The sequence below is a fragment of the Paramormyrops kingsleyae genome, chromosome 9 (genome assembly GCF_048594095.1).
Source record: "Paramormyrops kingsleyae isolate MSU_618 chromosome 9, PKINGS_0.4, whole genome shotgun sequence".
NCBI lineage: Eukaryota > Metazoa > Chordata > Actinopteri > Osteoglossiformes > Mormyridae > Paramormyrops > Paramormyrops kingsleyae.
Genome location: NC_132805.1, coordinates 24,324,944 through 24,333,913, shown reverse-complemented (window position 1 = coordinate 24,333,913; position 8,970 = coordinate 24,324,944). Strand labels below are relative to the sequence as shown.

Sequence of the window (8,970 nt, the reverse complement as noted above, 5' to 3'; positions counted from 1 at the left end):
CAAGCTTGGCTTGAATTAGCGGAAATTAAATACACCTGATTTTGTTCGTGTAACTCAATGAGCTTGAAGTCAACTGTTAGGCTAACTCAAGCGAGGCTATTACAATTAATCCTGGATTTTATAATCTCGCTTCGTGGAACAGCCCCCAAATCCATTAAAATCTCCTTAAAATCAAGCCTGATGTTAATATTGCTGGGGGTATGGTATTTGTTTTCAAACGCCATTTTTACATTTTTCATTTGAAATGTGTGATTCTAGAAATGATGTATTTATTTGCATTAGTTAAAACTTGTGAGTGATGCACGATAAGTTTTAAACTAACCATCTGACAGTAAATCTGGTTCTGTTCTCATTTTGGTTATTGACTCGATGATGATGATGATGCTGCTGCTGCTGATGATTATTATTATTATTATTATTATTATTCCTACAGCTCTGAACAAGAGTTGAGAAAGAATTGCGATATAATAACACGACGCTTGGGTTCACCGTCATTTATATTTCATGATTTCATCAGTTCTCCCTGTCTATCTCGCGCTGTCGGTCACCAGTGAGACAGCCACAAACTTCCGGCATGTCACCGCTGGCCATCAAATCAGATGCTTGCTGCAGAGCAGCGACTTCCGGTTGTTCGCGGATATTTCATCTAGAAACAATAGAAAATCGTATGCAACTGGGTGGAAAAAACTAGCTAGATACAGCTGTGCGTACTCTGTTGAGGTTACATATTGATAATGAAAACATGACATGGCGGAATTAGTTGTGGTTTTATTCTTGGGTAACTCAGACAAAGCAGGAAAACAGAAACCGAGGCCGACAGCTTGGTGTGCTGCAGCTAGCTGGCTAATAGGAATGATGTGCTGGTAAGTGGCTGTGATTTTGACAGAAGATAATCAATACGAAAAACAAACGTAGTCACTCATGAGTAAATGTGATGAAACGCTGCAGCAAAATTAAAAATCTAGCAGGTGAGGGATCAGCTCGCGAGCTTCTTGCAGTTATCTAACGTGGTTAAATCATGCCCTTGTAAAATTAGTAATACGATGGAAACCCCACGAGACATGCACATTATCTTACAATAAACTCAGTATGGCTTTTGTAGTATTTATCACATGCGTTTGAACTGGGTCCGATTTTGATGATTTCCGTGTCTGACAGTGCTAGTTCGCTCTTGCTTGGGGTGTTTCTTACAGGAAGCTGTCGGGTTTCTATCGTATTATTATTTTGTTAAAACATGCATTTAAAACCTTCTTTAGAATGTCTTTGAAGTGCGATTAAAAAAATGAATTTACTTTACTCCTGTTATGTTACATGCTATCTTATCCACTTTTAGTTAATGTTATATGCATTACATTTTTGCTATTTGCGAATGTATATCGGTTACAGTTAGCTTTATTTTTGCTGTTGGTTGTTTGGGATCTGTTACGTTTCTGAAACGTTTCTCGGGAATTTACATTTAGAATTAAACAATGACATTGATCAAAGTAATTTCTGATTCTTTTCACCTTGAGCAGAAATTATATGGACTGGTCGGACTGAAATTATGTCCGAGTGGTGAATTTTCTTATTTTAACAATATATTGCATAATTTGTACCACCGTGAATTTACGTTACCAAAATATTAAATGTTAACCAAAATTATTGGAAAAATCTCATTCCAAATTCTAGGTCAAATTCAGAATTTTTATTTGTCTCACACACAATTATGTGTACTCTGTACTGTGTCCAATGAAATTCACTACTACCTTGCTCCAGATTGTGAACTGGGGGCATAACTATAAAGAGACATGAAATTAAACTATGCTGTAGTGTGCAATTGCAGTTGGCAGTAAAGTGGCAGGTATTGTAAGAAAGAAAATAAGAATTTACATATATACACTGTATATGTGTATTCTGGGTAGCATGGAACTTTGGATGTGCGAGTCTTAAACACTGTCTTCATTAAGGATCCATGTTGCCTGAGGGCAGAAGCTTTTCCGCATCCTCTTTGTGCTCCCCAGGCAGCTATAATGTTTCCTCAACCTCAGCACAGAGAAGTGGCCATTGTTGTAGTGACTGGGATCCCTAATGATCTTTGTGGCCTTGAACCTGCATCATCTGATGTATATGTTCTGAATGTTAGGGAGTGCAGTTGTGATTGTGCATTCAGCTGACCACACAACTCTGTAAAGCCTTGTGGTCATGGTGTATGCTATTACTGAATCAAGGTGGTGATGATCCCTGTCAGGATGCTTTTGATGGTAGCTTTGTAGAAGTTCTTTAGTATTTGAAGGGGCAGCATTGGTGACCCTTCCTCACTAAGGAATCAGTAACATACTTGAAGGTCTCTGCCCTATCTCCCAAAGCATCCTTTATTCTGATGTGCTGGTAGATCCTCTGCTGTTTCCTCACAAAGTCCACAATCAGGTCCTTTGTATTGTTATTAGGAGCAGACTGTTTTCCTGGCACCAAAAGAAGCTCTTCACCTCCCCCAGGTTGGCCTGCTCCTTGTTATTGGTTACCAGGCCTACCACAGCTATATTGTCTGCAAACTTGACAGTGATGTTGGAGTCGATTGTATCCAGCAGTCATAGATATACAGGGAATACAGCAGGTGGCTCAGCAAATAGCCTTGGGAGGGGTGATGTTCAGAGTCAATGAGGTGTTTAAAACTTTGGTATGATTTCTTGTGTACTGATGTTTTTTTGTTGTGAGTAGTGAACTTGAGTTAACCACTAATGCCATACGTTGGGAATTTCTTGCATGCACTCAAATTTCATCAATTATCCCATTGTACTGCACAAACCAAGAAGACTAAAATTCTACTTTGTAATTAAGCTTGTATTATATTGGAAATTGCTAAAGAGAAATTACAGCATTCATAGATGTTCTATTAGAGATACAACTATGAGTCACAGGACTGTGGTCAGTCAGTCAGTTTCTGTTGCTTACAGTATCTATGTTACTGTCCTTTTAATGAATTAATATTACCATTGATAATTGAACTAGGGCTGTGCCATGTCTACGATAACACCTGTAGAAATTAAGTGATTTAAAAAATGTCATATTGCGATATCAATGATACAGACATGTAATGTATTTAGGGTTGCTACTAACGACTATTTTTTCTATAGATTAATCTATCAACTATTTTACCATTGGATATATTAATGTAAATGATTAATTGTCCTCCATAAAATCAAACTGACCATCTCATTTAAGTTGTAGGGCTTTAGATAAGACACTGGATTTTCAGCGGGATACGGACATTTCCTTACACCCACAATTTGATAAGCCTAAAATATTAATGACAGATATATTGTGATGCCCATAAATTAGTAAGCTGTATAAATTCAGCGTATCCTTATACTTATTAAATTTGGTCAGCAGAACATGCCACATGTGACTGTTTTGGTAAATAAAAGCAATAAGCACTGAAGTGCCGATGGAAAAAAGGGATAGATCAACAGCCATAGCATCTTTTCAAAGAGGAGGTATCATAGATAAACAACATGACGACAAAGGTGGTGTGGCTGTACTTTTTGCAATTTGAACATAAGAACATAAGAAATTTACAAACGAGAGGAGGCCATTCGGCCCATCAAGCTTGTTTGGGGAGAACTTAGCTAATAGCTCAGAGTTGTTAAAATCTTATCTAGCTCTGATTTAAAGGAACCCATGGTTTTAGCTTCCACTACAATAGCAGGAAGACTATTCCATACTCTGACTACACGCTGTGTAAAGAAGTGCTTCCTCAAATTTGTTTTAAAATGTTCTCCCGCTAATTTCCACTTATGGCCACGAGTTCTAGTATTTAGACTAATATTGAAATAGTCATTTGGCTGAACAGCATCCAGACCCGTTAGAATCTTATAGACCTGAATCATATCCCCCCTTAGTCTCCTTTGCTCAAGGCTGAACAGATTCAGTTCCGCTAACCTCTCCTCGTAAGACATTCCTCTAAGACCAGGAATCATTCTCGTAGCTCTTCGTTGCACCTTTTCTAAGGCAGCAATGTCCTTCTTGAGGTATGGTGACCAAACCTGCACACAGTATTCTAGGTGGGGTCTTACCAAGGAATTATATAAGTGTAACATCACCTCCCTTGACTTAAACTCCACACATCTAGAGATATAACCCAACATTCTGTTCGCCTTTTTTATTGCTTCCCCACATTGGCGAGAGTGGGACATGGAAGCATCAACATACATACCGAGATCTTTCTCGTAATCAGCTACCTTTATTTCAGTTGAACCCATAAAATATCTGTACTGTATATTTCTGCTCCCTGCATGGATTACCTTACATTTATCTGTGTTAAATTTCATCTGCCAAGTATCAGCCCATTCGCTAATTAAATCCAGATCCCGTTGAAGCCTCTCTGCTGCTAGATTAGTATCTGCTACCCCGCCCACCTTAGTGTCGTCTGCAAATTTAACCAGTTTACTGTATGTATTCGTGTCAATATCATTAATGTAAATTAGGAACAATAGTGGTCCTAAAATTGAACCCTGCGGTACCCCACTATAAACGGAGGCCCACTGTGACATAGTGCCTCTAATAACTACTCGCTGCTTCCTATCAGTTAGCCAGTTTAAGTCAGACATGTTTATTAAACATAAGGATAAACCGAATTTACACAGAGTACTAACTTCTGGGTATCGCAAAATGCCTCTCAATAATACTACTAAACTGCTTACCAAATGTGGGGGTAAATAAACGTCCATATAGTACTGAAAAACCGGCGTCTGTGGACAAATGTTTCACCTGTCATCTGAAGTTCTGGTGACTATGCGCCGTATAATCACATAGAATAGTTTTGTGGGGCTGGGTTATACTGACATGCACATTTAATCTTTCACTATGCTTTAGATGAGGTGCTGACCGTTTTACGAAGTGCATTCTGGAAGCGAATTATTTCCACAGCTCAGCAGCCGCAACATCTTTTAAAAGAGGTGATTATTGTGGATAAATAAGGTAAAAAGACGTTGGTGATTTGGCGGTACTTTTTGAAGTTTAAAGTCTGTGTTTTTTTAGGTAAATATAGTTTTCATTTTTATTTCAGTTAACGAATATATTTTTAAATTAGTTGTCATTTCAGTTTTAGCTTACGGTAACAACACTGATCCCAACAAGCCCAGTGTTAAAAACACGCACACTGGCATATCAGTCAATGTCATTAACAGACAGCGTGACGCGATATATAGCGAAAGAAATGCTGCCATTCAATATTGTGGAAAAGAAAGCATTCAAAGAAATGCTTCAAAACTTTGACAAGCAATATGAATTACCAGGCAAAACTTATATGTCCAAAACTGCAATCTCCAATTTATACAACCAACTAAAGGATGAGGATCTCAAGGATTTAAAAGAAATTGGAATCTGCCTAGCCAGTAATGAGCATGATCGGTTATGAAAAGGATATTGACTGTTGTATTGTCATGATTAGTTTGTTAATTATTACTGGTTTGTACGGATTGTTATTTATGTCACAGACTCTCTCCTGCCCTGTACATTTTTGTTAACAAAACAAAGGCAAACATTTTTTTTTTTTACATTAATTTAAAAGTTTCTGCCTTTTTATATGTTGTGTATATAAGGTTCAAAGTGAATAAACGGGGTTTCTTCATAAGGTGTATGTGTATTATTAAACTATGAATATGTTAACTATACAAAGAACAGGAAAAAGACAAATCGTTATTCGCAATTATTTTCATTACAATTAATCGTCAGTTAAAATTTCATGATCGTGACAGCCCTAGATCCAAGAGTTAAAAATACTTTGATTTGTTAATTTCTTGCTGATTGTAGTGAATATTTTCTGTGTACTGTAAATACAAACATTAATTTTTGTTCAGTTTTTTTGTGCAAAAAGCATATCAATGTAGTTGTGCAGTTAATTATTTTGAGAAATGTGTGGATTAGATATTGCATCAGTCCTGTATATTGTGTGATAGCACTATATAAATAAAATGCTATGTCTAGTTATGAACTAATATGGGATGGAATTCGTCTCGCAGTCCCTCCCAGAAAATTTTATCATCATGTACCTGGGGATGTGGTTGATGACGTCCCTTATTGCTTAAGATTGAAATTGGACTGATAATTTGATTGTGTGTCTCCATTCAGGCAAACACAATTATATGGGTGAGGAAAAACCATGAGATTGTAAAAAGGCTGATTGATGCTATTTAATTCTTTGGTCGACAGGAGCTGGAATTTAGGGAACTCTGACAGCAAAGAGAGCAAAACAGTAATCTAAAGCTGTGTAGCCTACTCAAAAGGCAAATCTATATTTAAAAAAATCTAACTTTATGGCCAAATGTGTACATGGTAACTAAATGTAGTTTTTATTTGTTAAAAACAAGTACAAGAGAAGAAGTTTGGAATGGGAGACATGAGTTTATTATAATTAGGTTCACCACACATGCATTATTATTATTGGCTTTCGCTGGTTTGGACTTGACGCAGTTTGTTTGGTGCTAACGTGTAAGCTTGAATAACATAAATAGCTAAATAGCTGTAATTTATATAATCCGTGTATAACAAGTTGTTAGTGCGCTGTCAACTTTCAAGGACTTTACTTTCCAAGCCCAGTGTTTTCCCAGATTCACGTAAGTATATTTCAAAGGTTCCTGTTCTGTGTTCTGAATGTAATATGTTTAATTATACTTCTCTCGTCATTAGCGGTATGTTTATTTCTGACAAATGTCAGCTAGTTGCTAGGCTGATGGAGAAGATTGCATTTGAGGGATGTATTCAGACATTACAGGAGATTCAGGAGTGAGATGATTATAGATTCAGTGTTGGCGGCTCCAGATATGTCCGCAATAGGTAGTCAGTCTCCCTCAGCTCCGGCAGCACAGCCTTCACAGCAGGGCAAGTAGGTAACGACCCAGCAGCATAGTCGTAAATCCAAATCTAAATCACACCAGCACCATTTACCCATTCTTGTTTCCAACATGTTCTCCCCACTCAATGAAACACCCACTGAGATGCCTGTTGAGAGCGCTCTGGTAATTAGAGATTCTATTTTAGGAAACGTCAGAGTAGTGACTCCAGCAACCATAGTAAATTGTCTCCCTGGTGCCAGAGCAACCAACATCTCTGCAAATTTAAAAGTGCTAGTTAACTGTAAGCATAAATATTCTCAGATTGTTATCCACGTCAGCACTAATGATGTCTGATTAAAGCAATCAGAGATCAGGTCAGGTTGGGGAGCATGCGCTGATGCAGCACGTTGCTGCACCCACCACACCTTGGGATAACCCTCCAGCCAGACACACGGTCCAGTCCCACCCCCTGGAAATGGTCATCTATCTCTCACAGCAACGAGGATCCTGCAGACCGGATCACCCTCACAGAAATGCGCCACACGCCGCAGTGCTGTAAGTGACACTCCCTCACGATGCAGGTAATGTGCCTCATTTGGGACTTCTCTGGCAACCACTCGTTCAACACAAAGTCAAACCAGCAGTATCCAAGGATTCTCTAAAGAGACACAGTACCGAAGGATTCTAGTCTTCATCTCAGGTCGCTGGATAGTAATCTCTTGAGCTGTTATGTCCTGGCTATGACGTTAAACTGCATTCGGCCCTGCCAGCAGTCCTCCAACTTGCAAGGAAAAGTTTTTGGGGTTGGTGGCAGGATTGGCACTCCAGCTACCATAAAACACTTCATGACGGCTAGGTCCAAACAGGCATGACACCCTTCTGCTCTCCATGGGAGTAGCTCTGCTGCAGCCACCCACTGGAAGGCTGCACACATCATGAAAGGGATGGGGGAAAGCCTTCCGGAGCCTCATCCCCGGGAAGAGTCAAAACCATCTGAGAGCTAATCGGGTCAGACATGTTGGGGATCAGGGACTGGTGAGGTTCTGAAGTGTCGTCTGCTGTATGGCACAGCACAAGGCTGAGATGGACTCCATCACCATAGGAATGAACAAGCACTGGGTGGACCCCCTGCCTGACACCGACGGACAGCAGATAGCAGCCAACATGAGGGGCATCAGCATGATCTCCAACAATATCCCAGAGTGGAAGAAGCATACCTTCGGCGGCAACAAGACTTCCTATGAGAAGATGATGCAACTGTCCATTGTGGAGCAGAGGGAGAGTCTTCTCATCTACAAGCTGAAGGAGCAGCTCATCCAGGCCATCCACAACAACCAGATTCTGATAATGATTGGGGAGAGTGGCTCTGGAAAGACCACAGAGATCATGCAGTACTTAGCCGAAGCGGGGTACACCACCCGTGGCAAGCCATGTCCATGGCCAAGAGGGTGTCCGAGGAGTATGGCTGCTGCCTGGGCCGAGAAGTAGGCTACCCCATCCGATTTGAGCACTACACCAGCCCAGAGACGGTGATCAAGTACATGACGGACAGCAAGCTGCTCAGGAAGTGCCTGATTAACCTGGACCTGGGCCAATACACCATTGCAGAAATGGCCAGACATGAAGTTGATTGTGATGTAGGCCACACTGGATACCATCAAGTTCTCCCAGTACTTCTACGAGGCTCCCTTCTTCAACATTCTGGGCCTCATGTACCCTGTGGAGGTGCTGTACACCATGGAGACTGAGACGGACTACCTGGATGCCAGTCTATTAACTGTGATGCAGATCTACCTCACCGAGCCCCCAGGTGACCTCCTAGTGTTCCTGACTGGTCCAGAGAGGAGATCGACATGACCTATGAGATCCTGTACAACCTCATCATCCTCCCTGTATACTCTGCCCTGTTCAGCAAAATGCAAACCCGGATCTTTGACCCAACACTGTCTGATATTAGAAAGGTTCAGTTGGAGATCACTAAGACCAATTTCATAGAGGTGTGCAACCTTGCAAAGATGATGTCCATGTAAAGTGCTCTGGCCCCATCTCTACTAGCTGTGGCCACAAAATGAGGCGCAGATTATTGTCGCTGCATCACTGGCTGTCAGAATGGTGCCCGATAAATGGTGTGGGTTATATAGACAGTTGGCAGACGTTT

The 8,970-nt window shown here is 40.4% G+C and overlaps 2 protein-coding genes across 3 annotated transcripts in view; both read left to right on the top strand.

Annotated features, from left to right (window-relative positions):
• Positions 1–590: 590 nt before the first annotated feature.
• LOC111854822 (uncharacterized) overlaps positions 591–8,970 on the top strand; it is a 39,045-nt gene continuing 30,665 nt past the window's right edge. For both annotated transcript variants that reach the window (XM_023833216.2, XM_072716595.1), the window contains exon 1: positions 591–863. The gene's annotated coding sequence lies outside the window, so the exon portion shown is untranslated. The remainder of the gene's footprint in view (positions 864–8,970) is intronic.
• LOC111854820 (uncharacterized) overlaps positions 945–8,970 on the top strand; it is a 29,969-nt gene continuing 21,943 nt past the window's right edge. Inside the window, exon 1 of the mRNA XM_023833213.2 lies at positions 945–968. The gene's annotated coding sequence lies outside the window, so the exon portion shown is untranslated. The remainder of the gene's footprint in view (positions 969–8,970) is intronic.